At 36.3% G+C, this 16,882-nt stretch overlaps 1 pseudogene; it reads right to left on the minus strand.

Moving 5' to 3' along the window:
- Positions 1-15,568: 15,568 nt before the first annotated feature.
- LOC115965636 lies at positions 15,569-16,598 on the minus strand (annotated as a pseudogene).
- Positions 16,599-16,882: the final 284 nt, after the last annotated feature.

A 16,882-nucleotide genomic window follows, 5' to 3' on the forward strand; every position in this document is an offset into this window, starting at 1 on the left:
AAGGAAGAAAATAGAACATGGGCTATATTTTAGGGATAAAAAGAATATTTGATATAACCTCAAAATTATTAACACAATTTACTTCAAAAAAAATAAAATGTACCATCTGTGGACATCCCAAAAAAAAAAAAAAATGAAAAGAATGGGAAAAAAGCTTGTTTATGGCTTTCTTTCCTATTTTCTTTTTGGTTTATCACACAGTGAGTCCTTAACGACGTAACTCTTTGTGTGCAAGTGTTTTTAGGGTGAGGTGTGTGTGTGTGAAAGTCCCTTTTTTTCTTATTTTTATTTTAAGAGTCGCCACCAACCATTGGTTTTGTATTAGGTGTGATTGGTCATCTATTTTTCTAATTCTTTTTTAAGTTACCTAATTGACTAAACCAATTTAAGAGGGTTTATTAATTAAGGTAAACCAGAAGTTTTGAACAAAAGATTTTAAACTCAGAAGCTTGGTTAAGTGTGGGGAATGTGTTAGGCACCCCACACCTCCTATCCAAAAGATAGTACCCCATTTTTATTTTAATGTTATCTTTTTAGTATTAAAAAAAAAAAAAAAAGATACTTGCTATTTTGATTTTGAATATATATAGCATGTGAATATTTAATACTATATATATTTAACATGAATAATGGTTATTATTATTCCTTCTGGATGATGTAGGTATCCTTGTTAAAGAATCGTGTAAATATTGCTAGTGGTACACCAAGCAGGTTCGTTATTCAAGAATGTTCTTTTCTTAGGGCATCTCAGGCTGTCTGTTGCCTACCACTGCGAGATTGTTGCTGGGCCAAATTATGCATCTTTTACCTTTTCTGTACCTCCAAGCTCATTTCTTTCTAACCTTATTGATTAACTTAGTTCATCATTACTTTTCTTAACAATAACAGGATAAAGAAGCTAATTGACATTGAGGCTTTGGCAATTTCACGGTTAGTGGTGATTCTGCTTCATATACACCCAGATGTTAAGGGCTAGTCCTTGTTTACGCTTCCACAAGTCAGGTTTGATTTTGATTTTGTAAGGTTGAATTTTATCAACCATCTTGTTGGCTTTATTCCGTGCCAAATTTGCCTGTATTTTAGCAATTAGTAACCATGTATTTAGATGGGAATCATGTAAGGGTAGTGAGTGAGAGAGTGTGAAGAAATGCTCAAGATTGTGCAAGGATGCAAAGACTCGCGGTTGGAACTCGCGGATGACTCGCAACTGGCAAGCTGCCAAAGTTGGCATACGTGTGAAGCATGCAGGGGAGCTGAAGAGTCATGCCAGCTGTTGCACTACAGGACAAAAGTCCCAGGCTGGCCCGGCCATTAGCTCGCGGCTTGAACTCGCGACTCAGTCCAGTCGCGAGGCCAAGTCGCCAGACCACCTTGTTTGGGAAAAATTGACTCTTCACATTCCTTTCTCAGCTTACTATATATAGACCCTTATACCCACGAAATGTAGAGTGCTTCCAGAGATAATTTTGAGAGAGAAACCCTAGAGAAAAATAAGATTGATTCATCCACAATCTTCACATAGAGACTCTTCAAATTCCTCTACTCTCTTCCTCTCCATTGTTAAATCCTTGAGAGGTACATTACCAAAACATTTTCTCACCATACCCACATCTGTGAGAAGGCTGTTTGGTGCTTGGAGAAGTAGTTAAGAAGGGACCAATTTCATATTGGTAGATGCTATGGTTAAGTAGCGGAATCCCGTAAGTTAAAGAAGAAATAGGTTCGGCAGAACCTCGTTGGAGTAAGAGCTTGGAAGGCTTAGCTATATTGGGTAGATTAGGCTTGGAGGGTCTTCTGCTATTCATATATCTCAACTATATTCTTTAGTGGATTATTTACTGCTTGGAGGGCGGGTGGAGAGGTTTTACGCCGAGGGCTTCGGTTTCCTCTTCGATAACAAATTGTTGTGTTGTCCTTGTGTTTATATCTCTCTTCCCTTAATTTTTGCCATTTAATTTTTGCTGTGAATGTGATTTTATTTGGTTTAGATTGTTTATCAATTCTGTATTAAGCTTATGTTCATATTCCGCACATTAATTGTTTGATATTAAGCTTGAATTGGTATTTTGTTAATTGGGGGTCTAAACATTCATAATGTTTTATACACTTATTGAACTTTCAGATTTATTAGTAAATCCATCTCCATCTTGTCATTATGCTTATTTCACTATCCTTTTTAATTGTTGCAACGGTTCTCTATTTCTCAATTTTTCTAATTGGATACTCCATCAAGGTCTCCTTAATTAGGTTTGTTTGATCCCTGAAAATTGCATTTGAAAAGTACACTAAAATGTCTTTAAAAATCAACATTCTACTTTATTTTTCTTTTGGTCCAATATTGAGGAAGTATATTTTCTCAAAAGCTATACCCTAATCCACAACTCATTCTTTTTATTCGGCAGAGATGAATTTTGGGACCTGTACAAGAACTATTTTCACCGGCGACTACTCGAAGGTGATCTGCGTATTTGTCTCTATGGTCCATTACCAAGTGGCAATGAATTTAAGGGGAAAAAGAGTTCTTAAGGGATGATTATGTACAAATTGAGTCAAATGTGACGCTTGTATCCTTTTAATTTTGTTTGAGCCCAAATGCTCGGCTCCTTTCAAGTTTTGACACCCCCGCCCCCACCCCCCCCCAAACCTCCTGAACAAGTAGCAGAAATATAGAGCACCACGTAGCTTATCTATATAAAAATTAGTTAGTAAAATGAATTATTCACTTTCTTCATCTCTCTTTTCCTATTCTTGCCACCCATCCTCTACTCCAGTAATTATCCTTGTCTGCTTGTTTAGTTGTGCTTGACAATTGTACGATCAACGCCTTACTTTATGTTAAATGTGTTATGTTACAATGAGTTTAAGTTATTGTGTGAGAATATATTTTAATAGATAAAAACAAGAACCTGCCATCGGTTGCACAAGTTGGGGTACTCAACTAGCCAACACCATCCAACTACCAGTTTGGTGTGGTGCATTGATAATGGGGTGTAACGATTGATAGTGAGAGAGGGAGAGAAGTGACCATCATTGATGAAGATTGTAGCCCACGGCCAGATCTAGAGAGGAGGGAAAAACCTATACTCTGCACCTTATAAAACAAAAATCCACTACCTGACTGCTGTGTGTGTCAATGCTGGAGACATCAGTAGAAAGTTGGCACGAGAGGCCTTCGCCCAACTTTTAAGCCCGACAGTCTTTTTGGGTGAAGATCGTGGCCTTCCAAGGCCAAATTTGGTTTTTCTAGTGAAGATTGCAGTCTTTCAAGGCCGAATGGTGATTTGTCATAGCATGCATTAACAAGGTTATTCCTTGGGTAGTGGGTTTTCTCTATTGGGGTTTGGGAAACAGGAGAGTGTTGTCATGGAGGATCTCACACAGAACTGGAGCCGACTTACTCTGTCTGACAGGGAAGGTCCGGGCTGCAGCCTTACAAAAGATGATGGACACAAAGATTTCTCCATAGCTGCTAAGTTTCTTACTAAGAGAGCTTTAAACGTGGATGTTATTGCAAGAACCTTCACTCCATTGTGGAGTTCTCGAAATGGTTTTGAGATTAAAAACCTTGGTGAACACAAAATCCTATTTACTTTTGATAACAAACAGGATGTTGATCGCATACTAATGAGTGAACCTTGGAGCTTTGATAAGCCCCTAGTGGTGATGCAGCGGTATGAGAAAGACACTCCGATACATGAACTTCAGTTTGACAAAGCGAGCTTCTGGGTTCAAGTCCATGGGATTCCGTTGCGATATATGACAATGGAGGCTGCTGAAAAAATATGTGTTGTGATTGGAGATGCGTCTCGACCTACGGATCCTAGGGAATCAGATGGGGGTATGTTTCTACGCCTCAAAATTTCAGTTGACCTATCTCTACCCCTGTGCCGTGGATGCCTAATCTCCTTGGAGAATGGGAAGCAAATATGGGCGAGCTTCAAGTATGAAAGACTTTCGAATTTGTGCTACTGGTGTGGCCGACTCACTCACGATGACAAGGACTGCAAAATTTGGCTACAGAGTGAGGGTACCTTACGTCTTGAAGAATGCCAATTTGGTTCGGGACTACGTGCACCTGCCTTTGTTGTGTCATGGAAGCATGTAATTACGGTGCCAGGATTCTATGCAACAAGGAAAAAGCCTGATAACGATGGCACCACCTTCCCTGCCGGTGATATCTCAGGCCATCCCATGGTGAATGTTGGACTTACAGAGGTTACAGGTGATCATAACGGTAGTAATGAAGAATTTAATGCTAATATGGCCACTCACAGGTCTAATTGTAACGCTAGGCCAGGTATTAACTCCCACAACTCAGGTCCGGACAGCACGCAAGGAAAGAATAATGGGCTCATTATGGAAGAAAATAACGTGATCAATAAAGAGAGTAATAGCGTGTCCAGTTTGGGAAGTAATTCTATGATTAATCAACCAAGTAATTGCGTGACTAATGAGGATTTATTGCCCAAATCTGTTTCAATTCAACAAACGGTGGAGAGTGATAAGCCTTTAAGAGGAATTGATGCCGAGCTGTCCAAATTTGACATTCAGAATTCTCCAGCAATTAATACACTTGGACCTGAGTCACGTGCTTTCAAGACATCTCCGACCCATACTCAAGTTGATGAAGCACGTGCCCCTCAAGTAACGGCTAGGGTTTCTTCCCCATCTGGCCAATTACATGTTTTGCCATCTTGGACCCGTAGAGTTAGAAACGAAGCTCACACGGCCAGCCATGGTTCAGAGACTATCTCAGGCCAAAAAAGAAGGGGTTCAGCATTAGTGCATCAAGCCGAGTTACCTTCCAAGCGATTACAGGTTTCTCGGTGTGATGAGGAGGTATTTTTTGAGATGGTGGAGGCTGATCATCAGCCCCGCCAGTCACAATGAGTTGCCTAGCATGGAACTGTCGTGGGCTTGGGAACCTGGGAACAAGAAGAGAGCTCGTAGAAATCATACGAGCAAAAAATCCTTCCGTCATTTTTTTAGCCGAAACTCTGACAGACGAAGCAAGGGTAGAGACTGTACAACAAAACATTGAATTTAATCATAGATGGGTGGTGCCAAGAGAAGGTAGAGGAGGTGGATTGGTGCTCTTTTGGAAATCTTTAGTCAACTTGAGGATTGAAGGTTCACACAAATATTATATTGATGCTTCAATAGATAAGAATACGAGCAATGAGTGGCGCTTGACAGGTTTTTATGAGGAACCAGAGACAGCTAGAAGGTGTGAGGCTTAGAACAAATTGAGGTCTCTCAATTCAAGTCCGGAAATTCCGTGGCTTTGTTTTGGGGACTTTAACGAGATCACTAAGCAAGATAAGAAGTTGGGGGGTGCAACTAGGTCTCATTTTTAGATGCAACTATTTTGAGGGGTTATTGATGAATGTGGTTTTATGGATCTTGGATACGTTGGGTCGAAATTCACATGGGCTAGACACTTTGAAAATGGCAATTCGATATGGGAAAGGCTTGATCTTGCTACTAATGGGTGGTTTATAAAATTCCTAGGGTCACGTGTTCATCATTTACATTGTGATTCTTTAGATCATAGCCCTCTCTTAGTAGTCTTGGCACCATTAGACATCCCAGCACGCAAAAAAATATTCCACTTTGAGGAGATGTGGTTGTCAAATCCCACTTGTGAAGAAACAGTACAAGCAGCATGGAACTCAATGGTAGGTTCGGACTTGGATTCTACAATATTGTCTAAGGTGGAAAAATGTGGTAAAGACTTACTTTGGTGGAATCAAAATGTGTTTGGTAGTGTGAGACAAGAGCTGATAAAAAAGAAAGAATTGTTGTGTAAGTCCGAATTTGAAGCACAAATCAGTGGTGTTAACCATCGGGTTAGGGAGTTAAAATTTGAATTTAGTGTGCTGATGGATAGGGAGGCTCGCATGTGGGCTCAAAGGTCACGGGTTTTGTGGGCAAGCCAAGGTGATAAAAATAAAAATATTTTCATAGTCGAGCAACGAAGAGGTTTAGGAAGAATCAGATTAGGGGGATTAGAGATGAGGTGGATGTTTGGAGGACCCAACCCGATGAGATTTCTGCTATATTGACAAGGTACTATCAAAATCATTTTACCACTTCCAGACTTGAGAACTCAAGCAATGTGTTGGCACATGTCCCTCAAATCATAACAGAAAAGATGAATCTATCTCTTACCCATGACTTCATGGAGATTGAAGTTTCAGAAGCCTTGCAACAAATGGCTCCACTTAAAGCTTCGGGGCCTGATGAGATGCCACCATTATTTTATCAGCATTTTTGGAGTACTGTTGATAAGGATGTCACTTCTTCAATTTTATCTTGGCTAAACTCAGGTACTTTACCCAGTCCTATAAATCACACCTTCATTACACTTATACCCAAGACTGATAATCCTGAATATGTTCACCAGTTTCGCCCTATTAGTCTTTGTAATGTGCTATATAAAATATTCCCAAAGGTGTCAGCTAATCGGTTGAAAAAAGTCTTGCCACATATCATTACTGAGCATCAATCTGCTTTTACCAAAGATAGGTTGATTTCTGATAATATCTTAGTTGCATTTGAAACACTTAATTGTATGCAAAGATATAATTCAGGTACCTCCGGATTTATGGCACTCAAATTGGATATGAGTAAGGCTTATGACCGAGTTGAGTGGTGTTTTCTTGAAGAGCTGATGAGGAAAATGGGTTTTCATGAGAGGTGGATTAATTTAACTATGGTTTCTGTGAAGATAGTAACGTATTCCATTTTAGTGAACAGCAAGCCAAGGGGTCTCATCCACCCATCCAAAGGCATTAGATAGGATGACCCTCTTTCACCCTTTCTTTTTTTGCTATGTACTGAAGGTTTGAACGGGTTGATTAAACAAGCGGAGGTGAATGGGGATATGCATGGTTTCTCTCTTTGTAGGAGGGGGCCAAAACTAACACATCTGTTATTCGCAAATGATAGTCTTTTTTTCTTGTAGGGCAACAGTGGAGGAGTGTGGCCATGTGTTGGATATTCTAAAAAATTATGAGGAAGCTTCGGGTCAAAAGGTGAATAGGGACAAAACATCTCTCTTCTTTAGCAAATCAATCCCTAATGAAACCAAGTCAAGTATTAAACAAGCCCTTGGAGTGCAGGAGATTTTGCAATATGAGAAGTACTTGGGCCTCCCTTCACTAGTGGGAAAGGGAAAGAAGGCAAGCTTCAATTACATCAAAGAGAGGGTATGGAAAAAACTCCAAGGTTGGGAAGGAAAGCTACTTTCACAAGCAGGAAGGGAAGTCTTGATCAAGGCAGTAATCCAGGCTATACCTACATATACTATGGGGTGTTTTAAAATTCCTTTAGGGTTGTGCCATGACATTGAGGCACTAATAAAGAAATTTTTTTGGGGTCAAAGAGGTGACCAAAGGAAAATCCATTGGGTGAGGTGCAGTGAGTTGACAAAATAAAAAATGGTTGGTGGGATGGGTTTCAAAGATTTAGCTCTTCACAATGATGCACTTTTGGCCAAGCAAGTTTGGCACCTTTTACACAATAAGACCTCTCTTTTCTATAAGGTGTTTAAGGCATGCTTTTTTGCTAAATACTCTATCATGGAAGCCACAGATTCAAGATCCAGATCGTATGCTTGGAGAAGCCTACTCATAGGGAGAGACATTCTACAAAGGGGAGCTAGGTGGCGGGTTGGGAATGGTAAGACAATTAAAATTTGGCAGCATGGGTGGATTACAAGGAAAAACTCTCCTTTTGTTTCTTCCTACCAGATTGAGTCTATGGGAGAGGCCATGGTTTCAAGCTTGATTGAGGAAAGTTCAAGGCAGTGGAATGAGGAGCTAATAGATGGTATCTTTTCTCATGAGGAGGCAGCTTTAATAAAAAAAAAATGCCTTTGAGTCGAATGGATGCAGAGGATGTTTTAATATGGCCTCACTCACAGGATGGACAATATTCATGGAAGTCAAGTTATCGGTTTCTTAAGGATGAAGCAGCATTGGACATTGCCCAGGATGATGTCATAACAGACTCAAAGCTATGGAAGGGAATTTGGACTCTTCAAGTTCCTAACAGAGTCAAGAATCTGTTGTGGCGTGCATGCCATAACGCGTTATCAACAAAAGCAAGCCTTGTTCACCGTACAATCATCAATGACTCGTTATGTGACCGCTACCATGAAGCACATGAGACACCAGTACATGCTCTGTGGGATTGCAAGGAATTAGACACGGTCTAGGCAAGTTCGGAGCTCTCTTAGTTTTGCCGGGATGCAAATTTTCTAGACTTCAAGGAGCTATTATCTTGGTTGCTTCAACAACATGATAAGGTGGAGGTCTTTGCGATGACAACTTGGTTGATTTGGACTCAATGCAATCAGGTACGGCTTCATCTTGCAACAACTTCTCTCCACTAGATCGCTCAGTTAGCTAATGACAGGTTTGCTGAATTTTTGGCTTGTCAACCAACCACAACCGATAGACATGTTATACTCAAAACTAGATGGCAACCTCCTCCATCGGATTTTATGAAAATAAACTTTGATGGAGCTGTTTTTTCTAATGAGAACAGGTTGGGTATTGGCGTGGTAATAAGAAACAGTGCGGGTTTGGTCATGGCTTCATGTTCCCAACGCTTATCACAAGCATATAGCAGCGACAAGGTTGAGGCTTTTGCAGTTGTTAAAGCTCTATCATTTGCAACAGAGATAGGTATTTCTAAGGCTGTGTTGGAAGGTGATTCGCTAACCCTAATAAAGGCGCTATCAATTGATCAAAGATCCTTATCTTCTTTTGGTCCATTGATAGATGATGCTAAGTTTAGTTCAATTAATTTTGATCAATTGCGTTACTCTCATGTCAAGAGAGAATGTAATTTTGTGGCCCATAGTCTAGCTAAGTTTGCTAGCAATATTTCGGATTTTCAAGTGTGGATGGAGGATGTTCCACCACAGCTTTCTTATGTAATTCAGGCTGATTTGGCCGGATTTAGTTAATAAAATTTGAATGGTTTCCCCCTCAAAAAAAAAAAAAAAAGTAAATTAAAGATTTTAGATGAGTAAAATGCCCTCATTTCTTCAATTAAAGAAGCACTTTCACTTTCAAAATTGGTAGACGTGGGCTCATGTCATAATAGGATTCTAACTTATTGTAGCGCTTGTCATCCAGTAACCTTTCAAAGGCCTAAAAATCTCAAACACATTATAGGTTGACTTTACATAATCGCTCAAGCAACTAGTGAAGCATTCACTCAATTGTGGTAGCAATATTTGCACAAAGACCATGCCTAATGCATATTTCTTTTCTACTTTTTCTTATATTCATCTACATAAGCTTTTTACTAGTTCTAGAATTTCTTAAATTGATTTTCTTTTTACAAGTTCTAAAATTTCTTAAATTGATTAGAATGGAGAAGGGTAATATATGAAGATTGAGAAGTATTGTCAAGATAATAGCAAGAATCTTTCGTATTTGTAGAACTATTTTGATAGCATTGCTTAGAAAACCAAAACTACGGACACATACGAAATTACTACCATAAATTTTTTTTGGCGGAAATCACCCCTACATTTTCAGGCGATTCCCACTTTGGTCCCCAAATTTTATTTTTATCACTTTTAGTCCCTATCCTGAAAAACGCTTCCCGTTTTCGTCACTGCCATTACATTAGAGACGGAAAATGCATACGTGGCAAACGGCAGAATTAAAAAAAAATATTAAAAATATTTTATTTTATTTTAAAATAAAATAAAATTTTAGTTATCAATAATTTTAAAATTAAAATATTAAAAATTTTAGTTAAAAATAATTGTTCTTCATGTTCTTCCCCTAAGAACATGGTTGCCCAAAAAATAAGAAATTCAAGATTTTCTTCTCTTTTATTTCATTTTCTTAGCATCCAAACAAGCAAAAACATATACAAAACCATGATCAAACTCAGATACTCTAACACAATCAACTAACAAAACCCAAAACACAATTATGAGCTAGCCAGATCAAATCACGGTGACCATCTGGATTTAGAGAGAGAGAAGATCAGATCTCAGAGGACCACGGTGACCATCTGGGTTTAAATCTAATTACTTATATATATATATATATATATACACACACACACATATACACAAAACAAATAATTATACACATATATACGTTTATATTCAACCATAAACAGGTCTAAGACATTTCTTCCTCAAAATTTCAATAGCTAAAAAGCACAATTTTTCAAAAAAAAAAAAATGAAAAAACCAAATAAATTAAATGCATCTAAAGCAAAATTCAAAGGAAAAATGGGAAAAAAATAAAATAAAATAAATAAAAAAAGCTTAAAAAAAAAGCTAAAAACAGTTTCATACTGACCTACATAGTCACTCATAAAGAGATAATTGGTATTGGGAGCATTTCCTCCTATCCGAAAGAGCTCAATGAGATCTTAGAACTGGCCGTGGATATCACCGCAAACTGTCACCGGACACTTCATCGGCTGTACGTTCCACTCCTCGACGAGAATCGCCCTCGCCTGATCGCAGAGCGTTTTCACCTCCGCCTCTTGCAATAGCTTGCACTCCATCAGATGCTCAATCTAACGATCCAGATTCGCGTGCGACGGCATCGTTTTGTGTCTTTTTCATTCACTCACTCACTCTCCCTCTCTCTATGATCAAATCTGCACCGCCAAGATTGCCGATTTCTCATAATTGTGTTTTGGTGTATTTCATTTGTGTATAATGAGGAAGAAATGTCTTAGACTTGTTTATCGTTGAATATAAACGTATATTTGTGTATAATTATTTGTTTTGTATATATATATATATTTAGGTAATTAGATTTAAACCCAAATGGTCACCGTGGTCACCATGGTCCTCTGAGATCTAGTCTTCTCTCTCTCTAAACCCAAATGGTCACCATGGTTTGATCTAGCTAGCTCATAATTGTGTTTTGGGTTTTGTTAGTTGATTGTGTTAGAGTATCTGAGTTTGATCATGGTTTTGTATAAGTTTTTGCTTGTTTGGATGCTAAGAAAATGAAATAAAAGAGAAGAAAATCTTGAATTTCTTATTTTCTGGGCACCCATGTTCTTGGGGGAAGAACATAAAGAACAATTATTTTTAACTAAAATTTTTAATATTTTTATTTTAAAATTATTGATAACTAAAATTTTATTTTATTTTAAAATAAAATATAATATTTTTAATATTTTTTTAATTCTGCCGTTTCCCACTTGTGCATTTTCTGTTTCTGATGTAACGGCAGGGACCCAAACGGGAAGTGTTTTTCAGGATAGGGATTAAAAACGGTAAAAATAAAATATAGGGACCAAAATGGGAATCGCCTGAAAATGTAGGGACAAAAATGTGATTTCCGCCTTCTTTTTTTTTCTTTAGGACAATAAGTGATAAATGATTGTTGGGTTATCTTTTTTTTTTTTTTTTTTACTTTTCTTTTTCTTTTTTGTAAGTAGTTGTTTTGGGTGATAATGCTAGTATTACTAATCAAATTCTCTTAAATTATTTTACTTTTTGATCACTATATTTCTGTTTACTTTCACAGTGGTCACACTTTTTAGCAAGTGTGACTTGTGTGAAAGTAAACAGAATTCATCTACTTGGATGCTTTCCTTGGTAATTCTACAATCAGAGATGCATTATTCTTGCAATCTAATTTATACTTTATTGCATTGATTGTTGACAAATGATAATTTATAATTCAAAATCTTTCTCTCTTCTTTCTTACTAGGACGTGTTTAACAACTATTATGATATTGTATACACCACAATATGAATTGGATTTGAGGTTTTCTTTTTTTTATAATATATTTTTAAATTTTTTATAAGGCTTGTTGCACCACAAACAAGTTCGCTCTTCAAAATTTTCTTTTGTTTTCTTCTTCTACTATTTTCTTGGCTGATTTGTTAAAATTTAAAATTTGTGTTTGGCTTCATCTTGCTAGGTTCTTTTTTCATATTTATTGGTTTATATGCTATAATTTGGGCTAAAGCTAAATACCCTAGAAGAGATCAAATAAGATATAGTTTTAGAGCTACCACATAAATTTTTTAGAGAACAAAAGTATTAAATGTATAAAATTATCAGAAGCTCAACATAATGAAGTGATTCCATGGTATATAAAAACAAATTTGAACACATAAACAATTCTATAATTAATAAATTTGTTTTCCCCTGCCCCTTTTATGTTATTTATTGGTTGACTAAGCTTTACTACACACTTAGTTTCCTCAGTTCTTCACATTTTTTAAATTGTGTGGAAAGGAAAAAAAAAAAAAAGAAATTAATATATATTTTGGGGAGCAAAAATTTTGTAATAGTTGGTTCTTATATATGAGTTTAGTGATTATCAAAATATAAATTATTATAACTTTGTTCAATAGTTTTTATGTGATAAAATGGAAACAAAGTTTGTATAAAATGCTCATTAACTTCTCCAAAAATGGAAAATAATGTTAGTTTTCATTTGAAATAAATCAAGATTCATTTTCATTTTCTAATAAAAATGATATATTTTCCTTTCTTTTTTTTTTGTTGGTGTGTTTTGATGCATACTCAATATATTATAACCTATTACATAATATCTTGCCATATATAATAATTGAAAGTAAAATGCAATATGTTTTCTTGCCAAAAAAAAAAAGATATAGACTTCCTTACTGAATATATATTATATATTAGAATGTAATCACATTATTTTGAGATGGATTTAGGACTATTACTTAAAGTCTCAACTACTATTCTCATTTTTTGCTTAACAAAAAAAGAAAAAAAAATTATTTGAAATTTTCCTGTGCATTGTTCGGGTTTGCGACTAGTGTATTCATAAAATCTAAATCATTTTGACCTCAAAAAAATAAAAATAATAATTCTAATGCATTTTGTAGGTGACTACTTGAAAAATTAAGTCTTTTGGTTTATAATGGATAAGTGTTTTCTTTAAGGAATTGTGGATAATGCTTAATTTTATCTTGCAACATCATTATGGAATATTAATACTTGCGTAATTTTTCTCATTAATGATACATGTATTATCCATAATGCTTGAGAAACTAGGAGGAAAGAACCAAGCTCTAGAAGAGGTTTGACAATTGAAACGAAGCCATACATGATCTTCTGTATGTAAGAGGATTTTCCCCTGCATACAAAGGAATATGTCTGGCTTCATCTCTGGTTTATCCCTCTATCAAGCCTCTGCTTCTTTTCTTTTTTTAATTTTTTTTTTTACGAAATTTGCTGAACCAAGGCTATCAAATAGCAGTGGGTTATATATCAACTTGAATTTATGAAAATTTTATTGATTTTGAACTTCCTATTTAGAAATTTAATTTGCTAAATTAGAGCACGAGTACAATATCAACAGAATTTTTGCATTTTGGAAATAATTTGAAAATTCAAGATTTTTCAATTGAAAATGAAATAACCAAAATTTGCGTAAAATTTTAACTGAAATTATGCTTTTTGAAAATTTGATGTTTTTAGGTGGGTAATTAAAAAACCAAATTTAGAAGAATTTTGATAAAATTTCCACGTTTTTTAAAAGAAACTTGAAATTTTAATATTTTGGGTGGAAAATAATTATTAAAAAACCCATAATTTATCATTATTAATTTTGATAGATTTCGGCATTGGTTAGTATGATCATGAAGGATGTATGCATGCATATGTTACATGGGGTAATGCTAGGACCATATAAAATGACACAACTTGTGTCATAGCACGTCCACGTAGTGAGTTGTGAATGGTAGAAGTATGCCCTCATATGAATCCACCATCACATGTCTACCATTCACACAACTCACCAATGAACAGTTGTAAGTGGGTAGAGATAGCATAAATCATAGGTAATAGCGAAAGTTATGGCTCCTAGAAATTTGTATGTCGTAAACTTTTCTAGTTTATCGTAGTGAAATTACATGTGTTTGCATAGAGGTCTTCTCGATCTTAGAAGTGGTCAAACCATGAATCTTAGCAAACCTTAGGACACCCACCTACTGAACATGCTTTGGTTCAAGTAGTCTTTATCTCTCACAACCTTTCCAACAATATATTGCTTGTGTGATTCAAAGATTGTTTGGCTTGGTTTCGATCAAACCCTCAATAAGGTTTGAGTTTCGATGTTGGAGAGTTTTCTCGTTTGTGTGATATTTTTCTCGTTTTAGGTCAAATTTAGTGGATCCTCTTATTCTTTAGAAGGTAATTGACATGTCTTCACCTTGGTGCAAAAATCTTTATGATCAAACAGTTTAATTATTTTTTAGCCTAACCTTACATTTTTGTTAAAAACTCTCATGTTTGAGGTATTTTGACTAAATTTATCAAAGTGAGGGTGTTTGATTGGGTTTCTTGGTCTTGATTTCTTCATGTGTGTAATTATGCTTGTTGATGCAAGTACGTCATCATTTTGATCAATGAATAAGTAGAAATTATCATACTAGCTGATTTTGTAAGTAAGCTGGGGATGTAGCACATAATCAAGAAAGGACTAAGTTGATTGGAATACAACATGTGGGCGGAAAAAGGATTTATTAAAGTAATGAAACACGTTTTTTGTTTTTTTACTTAACATGTACTTGAGCTTCAGTAAACCTTAACTAACCCCTATTTTAATTACCACTGCCCACGTTAGGCGAGTTGGAACTTCAGGGTTCATAGACCCAAATTTGAGTGGTCCCAAGGCGGGAAAGGGTGGAGTTATTGTTGGGTGCACTGCACCATGTTCCAGCCCACACTTTGTCTTAGCTCATTAAATGAGCTTGTTGGACAAGTGCTGAGAAGTCAGCAAGGAGAAGCTTGTCCGAAAGAGAAGAGTTAGGTTCATCTTTTCCTCAATTATGTATAAAAGTCCAACAACATTTATGAAGGGATGTACAAAAGTCAAGCCACATAAATGATTATGTGATGTTAAACTTGTGAGACACGTTGGAAGGAAGAAAGAAAAGAAAGAAGTAAAAGGCAAGTTCATTCGGCTAAGGGAGAGCTGAAATTGGTTGAAGCTAAGTCAAAATAAGTTGGTTTGCATTTATTGTGACTTGATGTGAAGAGTGTGAAAGGAAGAAAAGAAGGAAAAGATGAAGAAATAAATAGAGAGGCCATTCGGCCAGTGAAGAGGAAGAAAAGAAGTGAAGTCCCAAGAGTGTGGTGAGGACAAGTGCAGTCTTGAAGAGCTGCGTGAGTGAGAGCAAGCAAGAGAGAAGAGAAAAATAGAGAGAGTAAGAGAAAATACACAGTGAGTGAAAAGAAAAAGAGAGCTTTTTTTTACTCAAGTTATATCTCTAAGTGTTGTAATCTCTATTTTATATAGTGAAATTATTCGGAATTTGTCCCGTGGTTTTTCCCTTCAAGGAGAAAGGGTTTTCACGTAAATCTTTGTGTTTTTGTGTGGTTGTGCTTCCGTTGTGCTTGCTAAAATTTATTCACAGTAATATAGAATTTTTCCCAACAGTTATACTGTCGATTGTCAAAAAACAAAAACCCCTATATTAATTAAATATGCATTTTTTTTATAATTTATAAATATATAGTTGCTTTGCCACATGGATTAATCGAAATACGAAAGAGGTGCTTAACAAATGCCAACATTTTCTATATTCCAAATCCTCCAAAAAAGAGTTACATAAGAACCCGTTTTATTTGTTCTAGTTATGATTGTAATGAGATAAACAGAGCAATATATCTAGTGCTTCATAGCACTTACAATTACTTTTTCTAATTGAAAATTTAGAATTCTTTCTGAAGATATTTTACCACTTTCTTGTCGAGTTGGAAGGCCTTGGTCAGAACATCAGGATTAATGGGAGGATTGGATCCAAAAACAGCATTTGCTATTGTGATTGCACCTGCATTTTGGCTGCTTAAACCAGAAATGGCAATTGCATTGGTTTTTCCCACATTGACTTGAAAGTGAATGAGACCAACTGGAAAGACAAAAACATCTCCTTTGTTTAGGGTTTTGGTGAAGAGGCGATTATCTGTGTTGGATGTTACAAAACCAACGAAGAGAGTACCCTCCAAGACTACTAGGATTTCAGTTCCGTGAGGGTGAGTGTGGGGAGGATTTTGTCCATATGGTGCATAGTCGATTCACGCAAGGGATATGCCAAGAGTATTGAGGCCTGGAAATGTGTCCACGTTCACATTAGTGACGTTTGACCCAACCTTATTATATGTATTCCCAGGAATGTTCAATCCAGCAAAGTAGAAATCATTAGCTGTGACAAGCTTTGGATCCTTGCAGAACTTTCCATTAACGAATACTGCATAGAGGAATTTTTGTTATGGACACCTTAAAAAGAATGCTTAAAACTTCAATGCAGAAAATAATAAGGCCAGGTAGCTAATATTATTTCTTCCATATTTATATTCTAGTTAGTGTAGATTCTGCACATGACAAAAATAATGCAGAAACTTGAAAAAAGAAAAAAGAAGAGTTTGTACCAGCTGACTTGTCGGAGTAGTCCTTAAGTGCAACACAGAAGTCCTGCAGGGGAGCGGGGTCAGAGGCAGAGGCAAGAGAGAATGCCAAGGCGAAGAGGGTAACAGTTACAAGGTAAGCTTTCCTCATATTTCAGGCTTACTCGATCTTTTGTTCTATATATTTTTGCTTCGGGATACGGGTGAGGGATGAAAAATGTTGAATGAAAAGCATGTCTATTTATAGATTAGACACATTGAATAGGTCTGATTTTCCATACGTGAATGATGCATTAAGTCTTCGACTATTACCAATTTTCTTTTTGATGTCCAAATTATTCTTTAACCACTATCACGCGCCTTAAATGTTCACCAAATTAGACCAGATCAATGAGATAACGTTACGCTTATATGTTACTAATATGGCACAATCAATGATAAAGACCGATCGTATAATTAGTATGTGTACTAAACCTGTACTC

This window comes from Quercus lobata, chromosome 10 (assembly GCF_001633185.2).
Source record: "Quercus lobata isolate SW786 chromosome 10, ValleyOak3.0 Primary Assembly, whole genome shotgun sequence".
NCBI lineage: Eukaryota > Viridiplantae > Streptophyta > Magnoliopsida > Fagales > Fagaceae > Quercus > Quercus lobata.